This window comes from Bos indicus, chromosome 3 (assembly GCF_029378745.1).
Source record: "Bos indicus isolate NIAB-ARS_2022 breed Sahiwal x Tharparkar chromosome 3, NIAB-ARS_B.indTharparkar_mat_pri_1.0, whole genome shotgun sequence".
NCBI lineage: Eukaryota > Metazoa > Chordata > Mammalia > Artiodactyla > Bovidae > Bos > Bos indicus.
The window spans coordinates 83514998-83538903 of NC_091762.1; the positions used below are offsets into that span (position 1 = coordinate 83514998).

At 47.0% G+C, this 23906-nt stretch overlaps 1 protein-coding gene across 2 annotated transcripts in view; it reads left to right on the forward strand.

Moving 5' to 3' along the window:
* Positions 1-1370: 1370 nt before the first annotated feature.
* Positions 1371-23906, forward strand: part of KANK4 (KN motif and ankyrin repeat domains 4) — a 75604-nt gene continuing 53068 nt past the window's right edge. For both annotated transcript variants that reach the window (XM_070786438.1, XM_070786437.1), the window contains exon 1: positions 1371-1624. The gene's annotated coding sequence lies outside the window, so the exon portion shown is untranslated. The remainder of the gene's footprint in view (positions 1625-23906) is intronic.

Here is a 23906-nt window from a genome sequence, read left to right on the forward strand (position 1 = left end):
ACTCATGTCCATTGAGTACATGATGCCGTACAACCATCTCATCTTCTGTTGCTCCCTTCTCCTGCCCTCAGTCTTTCCCAGAATCAGGATCTTTTCCAATGAGTCAGCTCTTTGCATTACATGGCCAAAGTATTGGAGCTTCAGCATCAGCGTTAGTCCTTCCAATGAATATTCAGGGTTGATTTCCTGAGTTATCAATAAATTGGGAAACCTGACTTAGATATCTGGATTTACATCTTCTCTGTGTCCATCTGGTCATATTAACTTGTTGCTCTGACTGGCAAAAACTGGCAAGAGCTGGTTAGCAGTAGCTCCTTCACTTGGGAAGGAGCTTGGAGCTGCCCTCAAGTTCACTGCCCCCTATCATTCCCAGTACCGAGGCCAAGACTGCACCATTTACTGTGACTCCAGGGCCATGAATTTGTTTATATGGGCACCCTAGAAGAAGCAAAACATCATTATAACTGTGTTTCCATCAAAATGTGAAAAAGGAAGTCCCAGAAGTGTCTCTTGCCCCAAATTATCTCCCCCGCTTCACAATTTCAATCTCAAAAATGAAACACCTTTGGTTAGGTTTTACCTGGCACCAATGGAGCCTTCGAAAGGTGTGCACAGTGGGTCAGTGCTGGGGTCTGAAGTCCCACAGACTCATACATTCTACCCCTACCATGTTAGTTCGTCCCTACCCGCAAAATGGGGCAGTAACAGCTCCTTTCTCCTGTTTGTTGTGCACAGTATTGTACTCAGTGAGCAGGTCATTCAAGGCTAGTGACTGAATTGCAAATATTTCGAACTGATAAAAGGTGTTGTGGGCAGTGCAAGTGTGAAGTGAGACAGTGGGGCCAAAGCAATGGCTGGAAAGCAGAAAAGCAAAGGGAAAAGGAAATGACTTAGGAGAGAGAAAAGTTGGGTTACACTCACTCCCACCTTGCTTCCCCTTCTGCAATGAGAAAACCCCAGAGGGCTGTATATCCCCTCGCTGTGCTCCGCTACCCAGGTTGGATTCTAGTCCTGGTTTGGTCAAATGATTACCCTGTGTGATGGTGTCTTCCCAAACCTAAGAGGATAGAAATGCCCCAACAGTTAGTTACTGTTGTAGTGAAGATGAACTAAGATAAATACATATAAAGGTACTTTGGAAATCTGCAAAGCGTTATACACAGGTTAGGAGTTTTTGGGTCTTTTTTCAAAAAGTTTTTCTTCCAAACTCCATCCAAAAGCTTTTTGACTTTCCCAAGGCTAAGACCCTCCCCTCGGTTTCGCAATGACGCCCCTTCCTACACACCAAAGCCCGCGCCGCGTCAGGAGTCTTTTTTTTTTTCCCCCTGGCGAAGGCGGGGACTCGGGTGGTGCTGGCAGCCGGAGAAGCCGGGCGCAGCTTGGGCTGCCCGCGCCTGGCCAGTCCCGCAGCGGCCGCGGTGGGTGTGCCCCGCGGGGTGTGCGCCCCTGGCTCAGGCCGAGCCCGCCGGCGAGAGGGCGTCCGAAGTGGTGAGCGCCCCGGACGACGAGGGTGCGCCAGCCTAGGGGAGCGCGCCCGGGACGGGGACTGTGCACCCGGAGGCTGCGTGCGCCCCGAAGCCCCAGGCACAGTCGGCGCCCCCCGCGGGACTCCCCGCGGCTCAAGGTAAGGCGCTCGGCCACCCTGGCCCTGCCGGTACTGGCCCGGCGCGACCCGGGTGTTGGCCCTGGAGCTCGGCCGCCCCTCTCTGTCTCTGTCACCCGCCTCGTCCCCTCTACGCGCCGCAGCCCCCGCTCCCCTAAAGCAGAGGCTGCGGCAGCCTGGGCCAAGCAGGCGCCCCCGCCCGAGGTCTGAGACCGCACGGGGAAGGGGCTGTCCAAGGGCAGGCGCCACTCGCCTTCCGCCCCACCCTCTCCTTGCGCCCCTGTGTCGGGGACCGGGGAGATCGATGGGGATGAGGGAGGCCGCGTTGCCCTTGCGGCTCGGATGGTGCAGCCCCCGCCCAGCGCCTTCGAGCCTGGCCCTGCGGTCCGGGATGCAGCGTGTCGGACTGGGGCGCCCTGCCGCCGGCTCCTTCTTGTACCTGGAATCGAGCTCTTAGCCTCCCTTCTTCCGCAAAAGCTGGCCCCCGGCTGGCTCCTGCCCTGGTACCCCTCGGCCCCTGGCTGAACTTTCCAGCGCTCCTGTAGGACCACGACCTTGGGTGGAGGCAAGGGGGCCTCTTGGGGGGCCGGATGTGCTGGCCGCCGCCCCGCTGAGGTCGCTTTAACCGAGCCTGCACGCGGCTTGGTGAGATTCCTTCCCTCTCACCTCTCCCTTAAGGTCAAACTTTTGACCCCAAGTACTTTGAACCTGCCGAGTGGCCAGTTGCTTAGCTCGGGACTAGGAAAGTCAGTCCCCATAGCCCCTACACCAGGTCTGAATTTGCATTTGCCCTGAGCATCTACCAGGGCTGCAGATCCAGGGAACCAGAGATTTTGGTTGTCAGACGCCCTAGGCTTGGAGGGTCAGGAGGAGGAGAGGCAGAGGGAGGAGGAGACGCGTTCTCCTTTCGGAGGATGACCGGTTGAAGCAGGACAAGGTCCTGTTGACCAAGTAGGTTCGGAGAGGATCGGATGCAGCCAGTGACCGATTGAGGCTTGGAGAGACAGCATCTTAAAAAGGGTTCCCAGGGATCCTCCTTGGTAAACCAAATGTGGGTTCTTTTAGAGTCTTTCAAGACAGGACACAGGAGAACACAGAGCTGTATTTGCAACAGAGGCAAAGTTCATTCTGATATTGCCTTTTCAGGTCCAACCTTCCTGCCCCTCTCCAAACCTCCTCTTCACTGGACCAAAATGTGAGTTATGGGATATGTTAAAGGCAGTGAGAATGGGGAATGGCTCATGGTCCATACCAGTCTATAATTCGTCAACATATACTTGCTCTGTGCCAGGCACCAGCAAGGGAGTAAGATACAGAAATGTCTGGTCTCATGGAGTTTGCAGTCCACAGCCAAGAATAAAATCACTCAAATAAATATAGGATTACAAACTGTGCTGAATTGGTTGAAAGGAAAGGATAAGGTGCTATAAGAATCTGTGATACATACTGTAGTCACTCACTCGGAAGGCTGATACAAAGTATGTATACATGCAGCTGATTCACTTGGTTGTAATCCAGAAAGTAACATAACACTGTAAAGCAACTATATTCCCATGAAAAAGAAGTAACTACTTGAAGAGGATGGAAAGAGTCTTCTTGGCAGAAGAAGCAGCATGTGAGAGAGCCCTGAGGCAAGAAGCAGAGTCCTTTAGGTGGGTTGAAAGACTGTTTACCAAGTGATGACCTGGGGCCCAAATGGCATGTGCTTTACTTCTGAACCCCATCACCTGGGCCAGTCACTACCTTCCTTTCTCAGCTATAATCACCAGCAGTTGGAGTCACCCAGTTTGGGAGAGAAGAAGAGACTGACATGCCAGTGCAGAAAAGGCATAGAGGGAGTGGGGTTCTCTCTTGCTGCCACCGGAGCTCTGGCCTGGCTGCCTCCTGCTTTCTGTGGCAAGACACGTGCTTCAGGCAGCTGCGCCCATGCAATGCCTTCTTATCTGATCAGGATCTTCAATGATTCACTAACTCATGCATTCATCAAAACTGCATTGAGTCTCTGTGTTGTGCCAGGCACTGTGCTGATTGACATTTATAAGGAAGGGTCATGGAGGGTGAGTCATGCATGCACTGACAACCAGCACCTTTGCAGACAGCCCATGCCCCCTCAGATTGCCAAGAGGCAGCAGTTCTTTCCTCTACTTGCTCCCTGTTACCCACTGTGCTCACAAAGGACTAAGGCTTCTGCCAAAATTCGTGAAGATTCATTCTGATCATGGTAGTTCATCCTAGACTTTTAAAACTTGAATGAACTCATTGGCTACAATGTAAAGTTCTTTAGGTTGGTTTATATGGCATTTCCTAATCTGGACCCTCCTTGCTTTTCCAGCCTCATTTCTGGCTTCTATCTCTCCTTCCACCCACCCCTTCCCTCAGTGAGCATCTTCTTTGTCCTACTCACAATTATACTTCAGTTTCTGAAACAGTTGCTGCCCTTTTGCTAAAATACTCTTCCTACTTATTCACCCAGTGAATGCACACTCAACTTTCAATATCAACATTTAACCTAGGATTCCCCCAGGACCCTGAAGGCCTTTTCTGGATCAGAGTCAAATGCTCCCTCTTCTTTGTTTCTTAAGCTTCTGTCACATCGAGCAGTAAAATGCTCTGAACTTCGTAAAGACAGGGCTTTCCTGTCATATTTGTGTTTCAAGTGCTGAGCACAGAGAAGGGCACATAGAAGTGCCAAGTAACTGCTTATTGGATGAAAACCATCTAGCCTAGTATTTCTTAACTTTTTTATGGAAGGTGGGTGTTGAGTATTACATATATCTTTGAGATTCTGATGCAAATTATGGATCTGCTCTTCCAAATGTCTTCCATATAACCTAAAATGCCTTGCATACAATATCATGTGATTCACAGCCCTCCTCCCCCCTCATTGACCCCACTTTCTAGAACTTTGAACTTCGATTTTATAGGAAATGGAGGTCCAATGAGGGCCAGTAACTGCCTGAGTACCTACAGTTGGTCAGAAGTATGGATACACACCCCCATCCCAGTCTCCACACACACCCCGTCATCCCCCCATCCCTCCACCTCCTGACTCTCAGGCCAGTGTCCCTTCCAGCTGTCTCTGCTTCTTGTAGTCAAGTAGCCTCTTTTTGTCCCTGGCCCCTTATGAAGACCGCTGCTCGTAGCTGGAAGATGGATATCTTGGTTTTGCTTCAGTTCAGTGGCAGCCTAAGGTGTGACAGGGAGACAAATCTTGTTATGGGCAGAGTTGACAATTAGGAAGACAGATGGGCCATCTCCCCGGCCTGTTTACTGCCCTTTGCCTACAATGTTATTACATCTATTTTAGCTGGAGGAGGGTCACGTGTGCACCACAGTTGTCTTCTGGGCTCTGGATTGAGCCATGTAAGCCAGGTTTGGAAACACTATGGACAGGACTCTTGAGATCAGGGGCCCAGCTTTCCATCTTTTCGAAGGCTTCTTCCCCGTAGAGCTGGCTGGGAGAAGGCATGGAGGGAGTGGGGTTCTCTCTCACTGCAACTGGAGCTCTGGCCTGCCTGCCTCCTGCTTTCTGCCTGCCTGCCTCCTGCTTTCTGCAGCAAGACGCGTGCTTCAGGCAGCTGCGCCCATGCAATGCCTTCTTAACTGCAGATCAGGATCTTCAATGATTCACTACTTCGTGCATTCTTCAAAACTGCATCGAGTCTCTGTGTTGTGCCAGACACTGTGTTGACTGCAGTTTATAAGGAATGGTTGTGGAGGGTGAGCCAGTGATAGATGGTGCTGCTCTGTAGGGGAAGGGGAAAGAGGTAACCCTTCCTCAGGGAATGTGGTAAGGAGGACAGTAAGGATAATTAAGAATGTGTTCACTTTTAAAACTCTGGTCTCACGCAAGTTAGGTCATCTCTGGGGATACTAAGTTTTCTTAACTGTAAGATGGGTTTGATAACAATCTTTTCTTGCTAATCTCTGGGCAGCTGTGTGGATACAGTTATCACATTTCGAATGGCAGATACACTCACTTCTGTATGTGAGACAGGAGCAGTACAATCTAATAATGGGTCCAGGTGTGTCAAGCCATGGCACATTTCATGCATGCAGTGATCCTTGAGACAGTTGCAGTCATAATCTCAGATGTATAAATGATGAAAATGAGAGATGGTAAATGACTTGCCCAGGTGTACGGAACTAATAAATGATAAAATTGAGACTGACAGAGTTCTCTGTCTCCGGAGGTCACTTGGTGCTGTTCTGTGGTAGAGTATGTGGGAAGCTCCAGGATTGGAGCCTCGATCTACTGCTCAGCAGCTGTGTGATTTTCAACTGGACTGATAACCTCTCTGTGCTTCAGAATGCTAATCATCCAGACCCAGAGTTTAGACTGTTTAGACTAGATTTAGATAACTAATAATAAGCCTTTCTGTGAAGTTTCCAGTCTACATGGATAATATTTCAAAGTACAATTAAAGGAAAGAAGTACCTTCCCAATGAAAATAAGATTGTCACAGTTTCCCAAGATTTCAAGTAGATGCTTAATGTGATATACACGCGGTTATAGATTGGTGGTGTCTGAAGAGGCTGGCTGAAGGTTCCTTCTCCAAGGGAAAGAAGTCTGTTTTCAAAAGGAATGCCTCACTACCTTGCTGGGCCTCTGGGGCCTGGGGCTTGCCCCTCACTTAGCTTTCTGGGGACACAAGTACTGTGGGAAAAGACACAAATCCTGATTCTCTTTCTGGGGATTATGTGTATATATACATATATATATGGATGTATATATATGTATCTGTCTTCTTTTATGTGACTGTGGCTTTCCCTCCATTGTGTGGAAGGATCTCTGGTGTCTCTTTTGGTATGTTTTTGTATTTCTAGCTTGTTGCTTTGACGTCAAGTGACAAGGGGGAGAGAATTATGACATTGGGGAGAATTTGCTCCATGCAAAGATAAAAGAGCAGCCTTTGGTGCCGGTTCTCCTTCACAGCTTGGTTTCTGCCCAGAAGCCAGAGATGCCGACTCTCAGTGAAATCGATTTGGATTTTCATAGCAGGGGACCGGACAGCAGGGTTGAGTGTTTCCAGGTGCTATGTTCATTGGTTGGTCCTTAACACCCCACTGTCATCTGCCTTGGAAAATATAGCCATCCTACAACTGGGGAAAGGTTTAAAAGACAAGGCACTTTACGCTGGGTGGTGGCTGAGTAGAGCCTACTGCGATCAGGGCCGTACTTCTTAGGGCAGTACAGATGTGTAGCAGAAGGACATTTTAGCAGTAATGGCTGACTTTTTTAAGAGATTGTTTTCATTTATCATTTGTGAAATTTTAACTAGATAAATAATAAAGGCCATCACCTCTCTCTTCCTCAGAAAAGGATTACTAGCCCTGTGGGCCCAAGCAAGTGACTCCTTCAGCTTCCTCATCTGTATTTGCTGTTGATGATACTGACTCAGGGCTATTCTGATACAGAAAAGAGACTCCCTTAAGCTGGTTCTAATGAAAAGAGTGAGGAACCATGAATGCAGTATGATATCTAAGCAGAGGCCTGGAAGGAGGCCAGGCATCCTCAAGATGTTGCCGGGGTGGGGGTGGGGTAGGGGTGGGGGGCGGGGGGCAAGGTTCTGAGTTTGAGGTTATTCCCCTGGTGCTGTTGGTCACTGGTCTTCACTCTGAGTGCCATTGGCTCAACTCAGCACCTGCACTGCATCCGTCTCCCCTAACCTCACCTCTCTGTACTGTCACAGGGTCCTCTCCTTTGTCTCTGAGTTCAAGTTTCAGGGAGAATCCTATTGTCTGAGCTTGATTCTCTGGAAGCTGAGGCTTTCTCTCCAGGCAAGTCTCTGGTCAGCTTTGGCCAATCAGCTGGGAGGGGAGGCCAGAGGAGGCTTGTATGTGCATAACTTGACCTTCTGAGGCAGGAAGGGCTGTGTGGGTAAAGATCCCTTGAGAAGGAGATGAAAGCAAGCAGGAACTCAGGATATACCTAGTACAGATACCTGTTGAGTTATGAAGGCTCTAATAGAGATTCTTACTTGGGGTTAACAGCCTCAAGGGGCCCATCTGTGGAATTCAAAGGAGTCTGTGAACTTGGATGGGGAAAAAATATAGCATCTTTATTTAGCATTTTCTTCAATGATGAATGTAGGCAACAGAGCAGAGTATTTACAGTACCTGTGACATTGTCACCAGGAGAAATCACAGATATTTTCATATCACATTTCAGCTGCTGCAGATATCTAGAACTATGATTTATGCTCATCGCAGCTTTGAAATTAGAGCAGTTATTACACCTGCCGCTAGAGCTTGTTATTTAATGCATTAATAAAGAACATATACTACTGTTTGCACACTCATTTTGTAAAAATTAATAGTTATATTTCATTGTAATTGGTTTCTTTGTGGTCAAGCTATGTATTTTATTTTATATATTTTAGAACGTTCTGAGAAAGGGTCCAGTAGGCTTACTCAGTATGCTAATGAATTCCGTGGCACAAAAAAGGGTTAAGACCACCCCGTCATGGAAAATCAGTAAGCTTTAGTTCCCAATTTCCCACCCTCCCTTGCCTTAATCTTTCATATACCCATCTATCTCTGTCTAATTAGTACAAGACATTCTTGAGCAGCAGTAAATTTCATTTAATAGTTTGGCAAATTTGCAAAAGCACATAATTTGTGGTTTGGGTAGAAGGTTTTAATATATATCCAAAGATAAGTTTACAAATTGCAGGCACACATGGGCAAGTAGTTCAGTAATTCTTATTAGCAGACCCACCAACCTGAGCTTTGATCACCAATCCCATGCAAACCTGTCCATTGAAGCAGTCACAGAATGGACAGTTATGTTCTTGAGAAGTTAAGGAGCTTGTGTAGATTAAGTGATGAATCATCACTCAACCAAATGCAAGCTAGGATCCTAGGAAGAAAGAGAAGCAGTGGGAAAGATAGCTTTGAAGTGGGTTCTGAAATGGCGGGAATAGAAGAAGGCTGAATGGAGGAGGGAGGGAGTCCATGAGAATGTGGGAGGACTCACCAGATGTTGATTTTGAGGAGGAAGCCTGGAGGGAAGAGGGTCACCAGGAGCAATATTAGACTAGTGGTTGTTTTTTTTGCTATCTTTTATTGATTGCTTACCATGTGCCAGACACGATGCCAAGCCTTTTAAACAGAGCAGTGATTTAATCTTTACCAACTACTCAGTAAGGGATAATTGTTGTCATTCCCATTGTATTGATGAGTAAAGTGAGGCTCCAAGAAGTTGATTACTTGCTCTAGGTCACAAGGGTATTAACTGGTGGAGCCTGGAGCTTAGCACTTATCTGCCTGATTCCAGAATCCTGTGCCCTTAAAAACGGCTCTAGGCAACCACAGGAGAGTCTGTTTGGGAAAACTATGGCTGCCAATTTGTTTTGGTAAGAAAGTGCTTACTATCCATTCCTGTCTTCCCCACCCTTCCCTCTGGCCTCTTGCCTGTTCTCACACCTCCTTGCTTCCACTTTCCACCCTGAATCCACTCACATGCACACATGCTCCAGGAGTGAGGACAGAATAAACGTTAAGAGGAAAGCTGTGGTCAGGCAGAACTGTGTCCTAACTCCGGCTCTGTCACCTGGCTCTGACTGTGCTGACCCTTGGTTTTCCTGTCTGTGAAATGGGGCGTAATAGTGCACCCTTCCTAAATTTGCATGTCTTCTCTCTGGTGCTTCTTTTTGGCTAAGTGCCTCCTCTCTCTGCTTACAGCGGGACATTGTCCCCATCTTCTTCACACACAGGCTGTTCTAGAAGGGCTTCCTTGAAACCCCCAAACCTGGCCTGTGGGCAGCAGGCATCGCTTCTCTTACTGGAGAATTCTTGAGTGTTACTTGTGAGACACTTGAGTGTTGCTTGGGTAGACGCTGCCTTCCTCATCCCCGTGCTTGGTGCAGCATCTCGTGCAGAGTCCTTTCCAGTAGAGCCCTGATGAAAGCTAGTGAACAGTGTCCTTCAGCCCCCTTTTCAGCATCCCATTTCCCACCCTTAACACTTGTTCTGGGTCCCATCACCTGGAGCTGGTCTCTAGGAAACCTCAGTGGTTACCTGGACCACCCCCCTCTGCTTGCAGAGAGGATACTGAGGACTGGTGTGGGTAGGCTGCAGGTCTGGGAGTGCAGACCTGAGCTGGAATGAGAACACAGACCTCTTAACACCAGCGCACTGCCTGGTCCTGACACTAATGCTGGAAGTGTCTCTTCCACGCTGGTGTGCGGGCATGCGTGCTAAGTCGCTGCAATTGTGTCTGACTGTTTGTGACCCTATGGACTGTAGCCTGCCAGGCTCCTCTGTCCGTGGGATTCTCCAGGCAAGAATACTGGAGTTGGTTGCTATTCCCTTCTTCAGGGGATCTTCCCGACCCAGGGATGGAACCCACATCTCAAGTCTCCTGCATTGGCAGACAGATTCTTTACCACTATTGCCACCTGGGAAGCCCTTCCACACTGGTAAGCAGGCTAATATTTTGGGGATGAGGGGACATTTGTGGAGCACCTGGAATCACTTGCTTCTGCAGTTGCTTACTTGCCCCACACGAGTCCCTGCCTCAGGCCTGGCCTTCTGACTTCATCTTCTCTCCCATTCTACCCCCTCGGAGAAGGCAATGGCACCCCACTCCAGTACTTTTGACTGGAAAATCCCATGGACGGAGGAGCCTGGTGGGCTGCAGTCCATGGGGTTGCTAGAGTCGGACACGACTGAGCGACTTCACTTTCACTTTTCACTTTCATGCCTTGGAGAAAGAAATGGCAACCCACTCCAGTGTTCTTGCCTGGAGAATCCCAGGGACAGGGGAGTCTGGTAGGCTGCTGTCTATGGGGTCACACAGAGTCGGACAGACTGAAGCGACTTAGCAGCAGCAGCAGCCCTGGGCTTTGCCAGCTGCTGAATGGAGCCCCGTGTTAGCCAGGCCTGTAGGTGGCCGCCTTCGGGTGATGCCTTGTGGTGCCAAAAGGCTCTTGATCTAAGAACTCTGCCCACTGGCAGAGCTGAGGCCCGAAATTCCTGGCATTAGAGTCATTTCATTCCTTTAAATTACTTAGTCTTCTCCATAGAGCTATTGTTAAAATGCAAATATGTTACCCTGAAGGGTAACCAGTTACCCAACTACTGTGGCCCCTTGGAGGAGCAGAATGTCCCAGGGCTTCGGTTAAGTCACACTCTCCTTGGCCTCCAGTTTCTCATCTGTAAAATGGAGACAATAAGAGACTGCTTATGGGGTTACCCCAAGAATGGAATGAGATAGTACACGTAAAGCGTGTACAAATAATACAGTCAATAAAATTAGGGGGAGGGGGTTGTTTTTTTTTTTTTTTTAAAGCAGTTAGGATTATCTGGTTCTCTAGCTAAAATTTTGGCACTTATTTGTTTGGTTTTTAAAGAATTTTGTTTTAATGTAGTCTCCTTTCATTTTAAGATATTTTTCCCCTTTCTAATTATAAGATGGTTTTGATCTTCATTTTTTTACTTTTAAAACAGGGTGAAAGATCCTACCTTATTGGTTTATTGAGGATTTACAGAGATAAAGTGCTGACTCTGGGTGCCAGACCTGCCCAAGGCTCTCACTTAAACTGGAGGTGCGGTTGAAAGCCCCTGAGGGCTTGGGGGAGCATCTGGGTGGGTCACTAGGGAGGCGATGGAGGAGAAAGGGGAAACGAGGGGCACTCTGCTTCCTCTGCCCCAGCTGCCTGGATGTGGAGTCTGGGTGGGAGGGGCCCTGGGAGAGGGTGGACCCTGTGAACTTTCCCCTCCCTGGATCGAGGATCCTTTGCCTTCTAGGCAATTTCTCTGAGGTTATGCATTCCCAGGAGGAGCGGCATCCTTGGCCTCCCTCCCCAGCTTGACTTTGGTGGAGTGGTGGTAAGGAGACAGGAGTTTTTCCTTATCCTTCTGGTCTCACTGAGTGGTATAAACTGCTCCTCTGAGAGGCAGTTGGGTTTCTGAGAACATCAAGCCAGGGGAGATTCTCTGCAGTGTCTCTGGAGAGCAGGATAGTTCTCTTTGGGCTGGGGCAGGGAGAGGATCCGGGAGCAGAAGCAGCTTTGGCCCAGCTTCCTGGCCTTGAATAGGAGGGGTGAATGGGTGGGGGGCACAGGAGTTTCCCAGCAACTCCCAGAGCAGGGCGCCACACTTCCAGGGTTCTGGGAACAAAGATGGCCCTCTCCCCCTCGGGCAGTGAGGATTGTCCTCCCTTCCCCGTGGCCTGGCCTTCTCCAGTGTGCTTTCCTGCCAGCTTCTGGGGAAGGCTTATCCCCACTCTCAATCCATCAAACCGGAGTTATCCTTCTAAAGCAGAGCCTGGCTGATGCACAAAATCGCTTTCCCTCGAGCTGGAGACCAGGGTTGAGAAGTGGAGGTGAATGCTGGTTCTTGGGACCCCGAAGCCAAGCAGCAACCTGCCACCTTGCCACCTGCCTGCCCCACTGTGGGAGTGGCAAAGAAGGGGCTGCAATGGGAGTCTTCCACTTTGAGGCAGAGCACAAAAGAGCCAGCATCAATTCTAGCCCAGAAATGGGGCTTGCAGTTGTGAAGTTCCATTACAGCTCCCATGTGTTGGTGGTCTATGGGCTGTTACTATCCTTTTTATTCTCTTTCCCTTTTTCCTCCTTCCCTCCATCATTCCTTTCCTCCCTTCCTTCCAGCCATCCAATAAATACTGATCACTTGCTCTGGGCTAGGTGAAGTGATGTGAAGTGAAAGTTGCTCAGTCGTGTCTGACTCTTTGCGACCCCATGGGCTATACAGTCCATGCAATTCTCCAGGCCAGAATACTGGAGTGGATAGCCTTTCCCTTCTCCAGGGGAATCTTCCCAACCCAGGGATCGAACCCAGGTCTCCCTCATTGCAGGCAGATTCATCACCAGTCGAGCCACCAGGGAAGCCCAAGAATACTGGAGTGGGTAGCCTATCCCTTCTCCAGCAGATCTTCCCAACCCAGGAATTGAACCAGGGTCTTCTGCATTGCAAGTGGATTCTTTACCAACTGAGTTATCAGGGAAGCCCTAAGTGCCTGGGCTAGGTACTGGGCTGGATAAGAAGTTTCCAGTTCAATAGAGACAAAGAATTAGTTAGCTAATGGCAAGACAGTTTGATGAGTGCCCTGATGGATGTTCTTACAGGATGCTCTTGGTACATAGAACTTGGGGGAGGGGAACCCCTCCTGACTGGTGGGTGGAGAAGGGAAGATGCTGGTAGGTAAAGCATCTTGAGGGCTGAGTAGGAGTCACCAAATAGAGAAGGAAGGGGTAAGATTTTGTGTGGAGGGAGCAGAAGGAAGTCTAGAAGACGCACAGCTAGAGGATGTACAGAAAGCTCAAGACAATCACTGATTCACTGAGTTTTGGTTCTCTCCCCTGTAAAATGAGAATAATACCAAAGTCATAGCTGGCACACACCAAAAAAGTCCTTCCTTTCTTCCAGTTTATTTTATTTTTTTACCAGCAATATTTAGCCATGCAGGAAAAATGGCAATGAGAGGCAAAACATACTAAGTGCTGGAGTCAATGGAAATACGATGGCAGGATGTAGCATTTTGGAGGATGGGCATTATTAATTGAGATTGATATTTAAGATTGGGAACAGTTGGCACAATCTAGGCAGATCCTTGAAGGATGGGAAGGATGCTGGTAGAGAAGGCTTAGAGAAGGGCGTGTTAATGGGTTGGTACAAGGTGAGCCAAAACATGGAGGTGTTCAGGCATAAGGTGAGGTGTGGGTGCACTTTTCAGGGCCAGAGCAGTTGAGGGTGAGGCTGGAAAAGTGGGCTGAGACCACTTTGATCTCTAACTGGTGAGTACATAGATGATATCTGGTTTGCATATGAGTTTTGTTGTGGATCTGCATAATATTATTCTTTTTTTTTTAAAGATCAGATTTTACATAAATCCACATTCCTGACGTTTTTTGAAAAAACAATCAGATCTGGCAACACTGGTCCCACGTGACAACACCTGGCTGGAGGCTGAGTGGTGGACATTCAGGATGACAGCCTTCAGTCACAGGTTGCATCTCCTGCTGGCCAATTAGCTTGAAAACTCCATCAATCCAATCTTCAAACAGTATGTTCAGAAAGCTCCTAGTAAAATGCATTACAAGGAAAGAGAAAGAAACTAAGCCATTGTAGTTCCTTACTAGATTAGGGAATGAATTTTACTACTCCTTGGGTAAATTTTAATTGAGGAGTAGCAGTTAGGTGGGGAAAATGCAATGCTTGATGCATGATAGCCTGAGAAGGAACTCTAGGAAGTGAAGGGTGGAAGTGGACACCTGGAAAGATGGAGATGGTGGGGCCCTGGTGTGAGTCATTATACCCGGTCCTCTCAGTCACGGCGAATTCTGTCTTTGCTGGGCTGCTAAGTCACTTCAGTCGTGTCCGACTCTGTGCCACCCCATAGATGGCAGCCCACCAGGCTCCCCCGTCCCTGGGATTCTCCAGGCAAGAACACTGGAGTGGGTTGCCGTTTCCTTCTCCAATGCATGAAAGTGAAAAGTGAAAGTGAGGTTGCTCAGTCGTGTCCGACTCTTAGCGACCCCCTGGACTGCAGCCCACCAGGCTCCTCTGTCCATGGGATTTTCCAGGCAAGAGTACTGGAATGGGGTGCCATCACCTTCTCTGGTCTTTGCTGGGGAAGGACACCAAAACACCTGTCCTTGTCAAATATTTATTGCATTTTAAGACATTTGCTACCTTATTTTATTGACTTTTAATCGTAAAAAAATTAGACTCTTGAAGGACAAGGTAAAATTTGTGTGGTTTTTAAGATTGATAAGGAAAAAAAGTGGAAAAGAAAAAATTCCTTCTATTTTTTGAATAATTTTTGGAGTGTGTGTGTGTGTGTGTGTGTATGTGAGTGGGTGGTCTTTATAATTTGAAAGGCTCAATAAACTCTACTGTTACTGTTGTTATACTTAGTCATACCTGACTTTACTTTTTAATTAATTATTTAAAATATTATACCAGTTAGTAGTAAACATTTAAAATAATGTAAAACTATATGAAGGAAAACACTCCATAAACTGTCAAAATATGGTGGTGATGGCATATGGGAGAATTTGGAGTGTATTGTTCTAGACTTGGATATGGCTATATATGAGGTACAAGCTTTCCTGGTGGCTTAGATGGGAAAGAATCTGTCTTCAATTCAGGAGACCCAGGTTCAATCCCTGTGTTGGGAAGATCCCCTGGAGAAGGGAATGGCTATCCATTCCAGTATTCTTGACTGGAGAATTCCATGGACAGGGAAGTCTGGTGGGCTGCAGTCTATGGGGTCTATTGTTCTAGATTTGGATGTGGTTATATATGAGCTATAGATATGTCCTTGTATGCTGCTGCTAAGTCGCTTCAGTCGTGTCTGACTCTGTGTGACCTCATGGACCGCAGCCCACCAGGCTCCCCTGTCCCTGGGATTCTCCAGGCAAGAACACTGGAGTGGGTTGCCGTTTCCTTCTCCAATGTATGAAAGTGAAAAGTGAAAGTGAAGTCGCTCAGTCATGTCTGACTCTTAGCGACCCCATGGACTGTAGCCTACCAGGCTCTTCCGTCCGTGGGATTTTCCAGGCAAGAGTACTGGAGTGGGGTGCCATTGCCTTTTCCATGTCCTTGTATATATCTAGGTAAATGCTGACATAGCTATTTGGATAGAAATTTTTAATAAAAAGGTTTTTACATACTGTCCTGCTATGTGTTTCTCTTAAACCTCTATCTTGAGCATGTTGTAGGTCATTACATCCCCTCCAGGCCCATGTAAGGAGAGGCTGCAATGGAAGAGACCACTGGATAGAAAGTGCTAGCTTTGAGTCCCCTGCTGTGTTCCCCTGAACCTCACTACTCTCCTCTATAAAATGGGGATACTCATTCCTTCCTTCCAAGAATCGGATGAGGGTTAAATAGAACGCTAATGTACTCAGCACAGTTTATTGGATATCGGGTCACCAGAGCCCATTACACCATCGAGAAAATGTCTTTCATTCCTTGGATTCCTCATTCTCCACCCTTCACCCCCTTGGGAGAGAAGTGGTGGGGAGTTGGGAGAGATGAAGGTGAATCTGGGGTGAATTACAGCTTTTCTCAATGGAGTTTAAAATCCTCTTTTCAGTGCTGGGTAACATTAAAATCTCAAACAGTTCATTAGCAGACACATTCCAGTTTTGTTTAGGAAGTTTTCTCTGGACTCATGTTTATTTATTCAGCTGCAGGAAAATTCCTGAAGCCAGGTATGTTGGTAGGAGGGTATGTCTGATAGGAAGGCTGTGACCTGCGCCTGCCCTTCGTGGGGGCGTCCTCTTACTAGTGGGCAAAGTCTGCCCCTCTTAGTACAAGGAGGATTCATACCTTCTCTTTGCAAATGGCACAGCCTCCTGCTATGCAGTTCTCTCCTCCACTTCTCTCCTTCCCCTTCCATTAGATTACCATATTCTCTTTCCTTTGTGTAACACATCATTAACAAAGACTTCTTACTCTGATATCTCATGAACCCTCTAGCAAGTTTAAGTGAAGTGAAGTTGCTCAGTTGTGTCCGACTATTAGCGACCCCATGGACTACAGCCCACCAGGCCCTCCGTCCATGGGATTTTCCAGGCAAGAGTACTGGAGTGGGGTGCCATTGCCTTCTCCGTTAACAGCGGCCAGGCATATTATATTTACTTGGAGCTGATATACTTTGTGACAGCCTTAGTGCCCTCGGACACGGCGTGTTTGGCCAGCTCCAGGTAGCAGCAAGCGCACGGCAGTCTGGATCTCCCTGGATGTGATAGTCGAGCGCTTGTTTTAAGTTTAGGTCTGTATAATGTAACAAATGAAGCAGCGGAGGCCCAGAGGAGCTGTGATACGACTCAAGCTCACACAGCAGAAATTGGACAAATCGGGATTTCTTGGCTCGAAGTCCACGCTAGTCGTGCTGTATCATGTTGCCTGTTTGTCTAATTGTTGGCAGGAAGCTCCTGAAAGGCGGGGGCTGCGGGAGGGGCTCTCATTCTGGCCAGTGGGGAAGACTCTTTGGAATGCATGTAGTCGTGGGGCTTAGTGTACTGGGAGGGACTGGTGAGAGCAGACGAAGGGGACATGTTTGGAGGTCACCCCAAGGTCAGTGGAGGCTGGGAGCTGGCGGGTTGAGAATAGCCTGGTGCAGAGCCTGGATGCCAGAAGGGAGGCTGGCCTTTGTGGTCACTTGCAGATTTATGGGCTTTTCCAACATGATGCAGTCTCATTTTGGGTATTTAGCCCTTTTTTTTGGCCTCAGTCAGTAGTGCACCATAAAAATCCTCTTCCACATCCCACAGCGGATCCCTTTTCTAATTTAGCTCACATCTCTCGGGCCCTCTATTCCCATATCCAACAGATCAAAATAATCAGTTCTGTTTCCCATTCTCTCAGAGAATAGAGGAGAGAGATCTTCAGATAACCTCATTTGCTTCTATTAGAGTACTGGCCGGTTCCATTTATATAGCTGTGTTTAGTATCAGAGTAGCCTTATAGACCAGCTCTTCCCAATAGAAATATAATGCAAGTCACATTTAAAATGTGCTAGTAGTGTATTAAGTAAAATAAAAAGGAAACAGGTGACATTAATTTTAATAATATATTTTTATTTAACCTAGTACATACAAAATATCATTATTTTAATATGTAATCAATAGCAAAAATTAAATGAGATATTTTACATTTGTTTTCTCATCGTAAGTGCACATTTTACCCTCACTTACTTTAATATGAAATCAATAGCAAAAAATTAATGAGATATTTACATTTGTTTTCTCATCTTAAGTGTGTATTTTACACTCACATCACATTTTAATTCAGACTAAGTGTTAAGTGTTAGTCGCTCAGTCATGTCCAACTCTTTGTGACCCCACAAACTGTAGCCCTCCAGGCTTCTCTGCCTATGGGATTTTCTAAGCAAGAATACTGGAGTGGATTGCCATTCCCTTCTCCAGAGGATCTTCCCGACCCAGGGATTGAACCCGGGTCTCCTTCATTGCAGGCAGATTCTTTACTGTTTGAGCTACAGGAAAGTTTTTAATTCAAACCAGCCACATTTCAAATGCTCAGTAGCCGCATGTAGTTTGTGGCTATGGTTTTGGCATGAGTAGTTATGAGGCTTCATTCACTATTAAACCAAGAAGGCTTATTTTGTGATGGTAATGGGGTGCTCCTGGGCACTGCCCTGTCTCTCCTGCATTCCACTGAAGTAGTGAAGAGTAGCCCCACCTGCTGCTTCTACCCACTTGTCAACTCCGGGCATCTTCCCCCTGCTTTGCTGACATGGGTTTTCTCAAGACTTACACCTTTGGGTTTTTAGGATGCAAGGCACATGTTCTTCTTCCTCCCCTGCTCCTCACTGAACTTTTCCCACATTCCTCTCCTGCTCGCTCTTGGTCTTCACTCCCACCACCTTTATAACCATCACACCAATCATACCAATATGGATGACTCTAGAATCTACACTCTTGTCTTCAAGCTTCTCCCCTGCTCCAGGCCCACCTTTTCTACTGTCTGCTCGGTCATCCTTGGAGGATAAACCCTTCTCTTTGGGTGAACACACTAGGCAGACACATTCGTTCCTGAGGACAAATGGTCCAGCCTCCAAATGGACCATTAACAAATGGTTAAGTCACTTCAGTCGTGTAGACTCTTCGCAACCCCATGGACTGTAGCCCGCCAGGCTCCTCTGTCCATGGGATTCTTCAGGCAAGAATAGTGGAGCGGGGTAGCCATTCCCTTCTCAAGGGGATCTTCCTGACCCAGGGATTGAACCAGCGTCTTCTGCATTGACAGGTACGTTCTTTACTACTCATGCCACCTGGGAAGCCCAAGCATTTGCTATACTTCATCCCCATTCATCTGTACAGCCCTGTAAGGAGGAAGTTGCGGGTGTTTGCTTTTGTTTTTGTTTTTCTATTTTCAGTTTGTGGACACAGGGACTGGCAGAGTTTAGGGAATTTGCTGAACGCGTGCTGGTAAGTGGCAGAGCTGGGAATCGAACTCAAGCCTGCTTTATTCTAAAGCCCACATTGCTGATCTTCATGCTCTCCTGCCTCTGGCAGTTCCAGCACTGGGCTATGCTGTTTTCAGAATTGAGTGTGTACTGTCTATATACTCATCCTTAGAAGAACACATCCTTCTGTGCCTATGTGGTTTGCGTGTTGTTGTTCTACCTGCTGTTATCCAGGCTCATCCCTGGTTTATTTCTGAGTCTGTGCCTTAACCTTTAGTGTTAGCACTTGAAAACCTTCACTGAGACCAAGTCCCCTGCTGTGAAGTGTCAGTGCCTAGAAGTAGGAATGTGAACACATTTTCCAAGAGGTTATCTGTTTCCCTTTCTGAGGTCTTAGGCTCCTCATCTGTAAAATGAGAGAGTTGCTTCCGTTAATTGCAAGAGCCTGTCCCACCCTTATGCTCCACGAATCTCTTTCATGGTTCTGCTTCCTGGGGGCCTACTGTGTGCTCAGCACACGATGGATGCTGTGGGCTGTGCAGAGAGAGCACAGAGACATTGCCCCAGCTGTCAAGGAGTTGACAAAACTATTCTGGAAGACAAGCCAACATTCAGGAACCTGCCAGCAGTATAAGACATTATGTAATTATGCCTGCAATCTCAGATTATATACATTTGTGATGGTTCAATAAAGGAGAAGAAAAGCGGCTGTTCTCTTAAAAGAAAAAAGAATACATACATAAAAGGAGCAGTTAGTGGAAAGCATGAAGTCTGGCCAGCCTGCTGGTTGGATTTGCTCCTCTCTCTTCCCTCTTGAAATCATTCTATAAATATTTACTGTCTACTAACGGGCCAGGCTCTGAGGACACACACCCTCCCTCACTGTAGCTGGAGTTATATCTGAAACCCAGCCTTCATCTGGTTTCTTCCCTGTAGAAGAACCTTTGCAACTTTCCAACTCTCTAACAGGATAAAACGAGCTGACCTCCAGCTCCTGCCTTCTTCCTTCTGGGCCCCTCACACCTGCACGTTAGGCCCGGGGCACTGGTCATTCCTCAAGCCCAGTGTACCCGTTTTCATTTCTGGGATAGAGGGCTGCTTTCCCAGCCTACCTGGCAAACTTCTATTCATCCTTCAAAACCCAGCTGAGATACTGCACTGTGATGCTTTCATGGTCCTCCATCATGCCTTTGCCCACTGCTGTGACACCATGTGTCTTTGTTTAGGTCTTCACCTCTTGTTTTGAACCATGAATTCCTTGAAGGATCTTTATTCCCTGGCTTCTTCATCTGTGAATCCACCGAACCTATCCCTGGGCCTGAAGAATAGTTTCTGATCAGTGGCTAATTGAACATCATTCATAGAGGCTGCTGTTTGAACAGGAAGCTTCCCTTTCCTTCTCTCAAGCTGCTGGGCTGTTTAACTCCATGCCTCATGGCCTGCAAAGCAGACTGGATGGTTGAGAAAGCATCACTACTTCCTGTCTCTACACAGTAGTGGAGACACCCCACCACAAGAGCCTCACTATAGCCCTGGAGGGGGACTTTCAAAGGCAGCAGCTGCTGACACTGCACCCAGCAGAGGGCTGCGGTGAAGGAGGCATTTGTGTTGGGCTTGGCAGGCAGGGGGCTTTGTGCTCCAGAGCACAAGTGGGTAAGTATGTCGGGCAGGCTCCAGGCTGCACACGCCTGCCCAGGGCCTGGGCCTCTAACGCCTCCTGCCCTGGGAAGAAAAGGAGGCATTGTGTGCGCTGGCTGCCCTCCAAGGGAAATATTCCTGTTGTTCTTCTATTTGGAACTGCTCCCCTTTTAAAGGGGAAAAGTCCAGAAGTGAAAATCTCTCTCCACTCTAACACATCCTGTCTACCAATTCCAAATCAGTTGCTGCCTTTGAAATATTAATTCATCCATCAATTGATTCATGTCACTGTGACATCTTCAAGGAGCACGGGTATGGGTCATCACTGTCCTGGGCATGAGGGACACAGCCCTCATCCCTTTGAATTCCTGATTGAAGTGAAGTGTTAGTTGCTCAGTCGTGTCTCCTTGTGACCCCATGGACTGTAGCCCTCAGGCTCCTCTGTCTGTGGGATTTCCCAGGCAAGAATACTGGAGTGGGTTGCCATTTCCTTCTCCTGGGGATCTTCCCGACCCAGGGATTGAACCTGGGTCTCCTGTAATGCAGGCAGATTCTTTACCATCTGAGCTACCAGGGAAGCAAGTTCCTTATTGCTGGGTGTCCACATTCTTGTGAAGCCTGGCCCCACTCCTTCTCTGGGGCCTGATGTCCCTCCGCAGCTCAGCACTCCCACCTCAAGGACTCTGTCTGCCCTGCCTGTCCGCCCCCTCTACCACCTAGTCCTGCATAGTATCACCCCCGAGAGGTACGTGTTTTCAGCTCACCACCATTCCCCCCACCTAGGCTTGCAGGCCGGTGTGGGCAGAAGCATGCCTCAGTCTGGGCATAGAAACTTAGCAGGAAGACCTGATTCAGCCTTAGCTCTGCCTTTCATTGTCTTTGTGACTTGAATCAAGTTCCTCAAGCTCTCTGAACTTCAGCTTCCTAATCTGCAGAACAGGACAAATGACACCTGACCTCGCACACAGAGCCGTCGGGGAGGAGGAAGTGGTATGGTGCTGCCTGGGACAGGGCCTGTCCTGCCACATGGCAGCTCTCAATGAATAATGACCATACAGGGAACAACTATTGAACACTTACTACTCCCTTCCTTCCCTCAGACACCACAGCAACCACGGCTTATCTTGGAGTGTTTTCTGCATGCCGATGCTGTGTTAAGTCCAGGCATGTTACCATCATAACATCAGCCTCTAAGGTGTGTGCTACTGTCTATACCCTTTCATAGCTGAGGAAACTGGCTCCGAGGTAGAGTGACATGGCCAAGGTCACATAGCTTGCAAGCACGAAGTGAGGAATTATGCTGAGGTCTGTTGGATACCTTCCCATCACTTCCCAACCAGACAGACACCCATCACAGGCTGGCTTCTTGGTGCTGGGATCTGCAGCATCAGCATCTTTTGAGAGCTTGTTGGAAATACAGACTCTCAGGCCCTACCCCACCCGCACTGACTCAGCATCTGCATTTTATCAAGATCTGTGGGTGTTGGATGTGCGTAATACAGCTTGAGAAGCACTGAACTGAGTCCCAAAGTGTTTTGAGGGTTCGGGATGGGGAACACATGTATACCTGTGGTGGATTCATTTTGATATTTGGCAAAACTAATACAATTATGTAAAGTTTAAAAATAAAATAAAATTTATAAAAAAAAATGAAAAAAAAAATAAAAGTAAGTTAGAGCAGGACTTCTCAAACTATAGAGTGCCTAAAAATTACCTGGAGGGCTTGTAAAACATTGATTCCTGTCCCAGAGATCCTGATTTTTGTATTCATTGTTCTAGTCTTTAAAAAAAAATTTTTTTTATTGGAATATAGTTGCTTTGCAATGTTGTGCCAGTTTCTACTGTACAGCAAAGCACATCAGCCACATGTATATACAAATTGCTTCCCTTTTGGATTTCCTTCCCATTTAGGTCATGGAACATTGAGTAGAGTTCCCTGTGCTATGCAGTAGATTCTCATTAGTTATCTATTTTATACATAATATTGTTAGTGCATATACACCAGTCCCAATATGCCAGTTCATCTCACCGCCCCCCCACCTTCTCCCTTGGAATCCATATGTTTATTCTCTATGTTTGTGTCTCTTTTTCTTTGGAAATAAATCTATACCATTTTTCTATATTCCACATATATGTGTTAATATATGATACTTGTTTTTCTCTTTCTGACTTCACTCTGTATGACAGACACTAGGTCCATCCATGTCTCTACAAATGACTCAATTTCATTCGTTTTTATGGTGGAGTAATATTCCATTGCATATATGTACCACATCTTTATCTGTTCCTCTCTGGAAGAACATTTCCATGCTTCTATGTCCTGACTATTGTAAATAGTGCTGCAGTGAAGATTAGGGTGCAAAGTGCATGAGTCTTTTTGACTTATGGGTTTCTCTGGGTATTTGTTCCATTCTTATCTATTGCCTTCACTTCATGGGTTCCTCAGAATAGGTGTAGTGGATGTGAGTAGGATCCAGGCAAACTTCTGGCTCACGTCTTGGCCCAAGGCTGCTCCTGGTTTATATATGTGGAGCCATTAAGGGGAATCTGGGCTGGACTTGGGTCCTGCACTAAGTCTTTGGCAGCAGCATCCTACTGCTTTGGGGGGAAATGTTCCACTCTCAGGAAAGGCATCTCTTTCCTAAGTTACATGAGAAAGGAGCTGTGAAGCCCTGCAGCGGCCACATCACCCTCACCCCTGTGAACAAAAAAGAAAGGAAATTAATTTGTAACCTAAAACTCTGAAAATACATGCTTGCAATGGAAATTTTGACAGAGCAATAGATCTGCAAAGAGCATTTTCTCTAAAATTGACATCTGTGTAATTTGACTGCTGCTATCTGATTAAATAGCAATTAAATGTTTCAAGACTCCTTGGAACTTTCAAAGATTATTTGAAAAGTAATTGTATTGTATTGATTAAATAATTTTAAGTTAAGCAGAATGTCACTGCATTTCTTAGTCTAGTCCTTTGCAAATAAATGCATCTTATTTATAGACCTATTGCACGCCCCCAAATGTTGTTTATATGTTAATAATGATCCTATATTTAATGAGCATGAGTGGTGATGGAATTAAATGGTAAATTTGTTCCTTTGCTAAATCCTGTCTTGTTCCTTCTCTTTCTATTCTGACTCCACGGGCAACTCACTTCACAAACAACTGCAGAACTAAAACCTGAAAAGCAGAGAACACTGTGGTTTAAAGCTTGGTTTCTAGAGTGAGACATATCTCCATTTGAATTCCAACCTGCAGCTTACTAGCTTTATGTCCTGAGCCTATCATTTGTGAAAAGGATATAATAGTACCTACCAAATATGGTCATTATGAAATTGAACATTATCACTGTACAACATTGGACAGTGTCTGGCTAACAATAATTTTATTATTATAACAATAGGAGTAGTGACTATTATGATGATGATGCCTCAGTTTTTGAATCTGTAAAATGGATGTGACAGGGAATTAAAAATGTAAATGCATAAGTATTCAAAATTTCTTTGCCCATAGAGCTTTCAAGTAATTCCCTTCTAAGAAAACTTCTGGCATAGCTTGCTTGGCTCTTGCCCCTCCATTATTATGCCACCTGGGGTCATCCAGTGACGAGAAATCTCTGGACAAATGGAGCCAGTATTAGGACTGTGACAAGAAGAGAGAGAGAGATGGCAGAGGATGGGTGAGTGGATGCCAGAGGTGAGGGAGGGGAGGGAGGGAAGAGCCAGGTGGAGAGTTTGCTTAGGGATGCTGGGGAACAGAGCA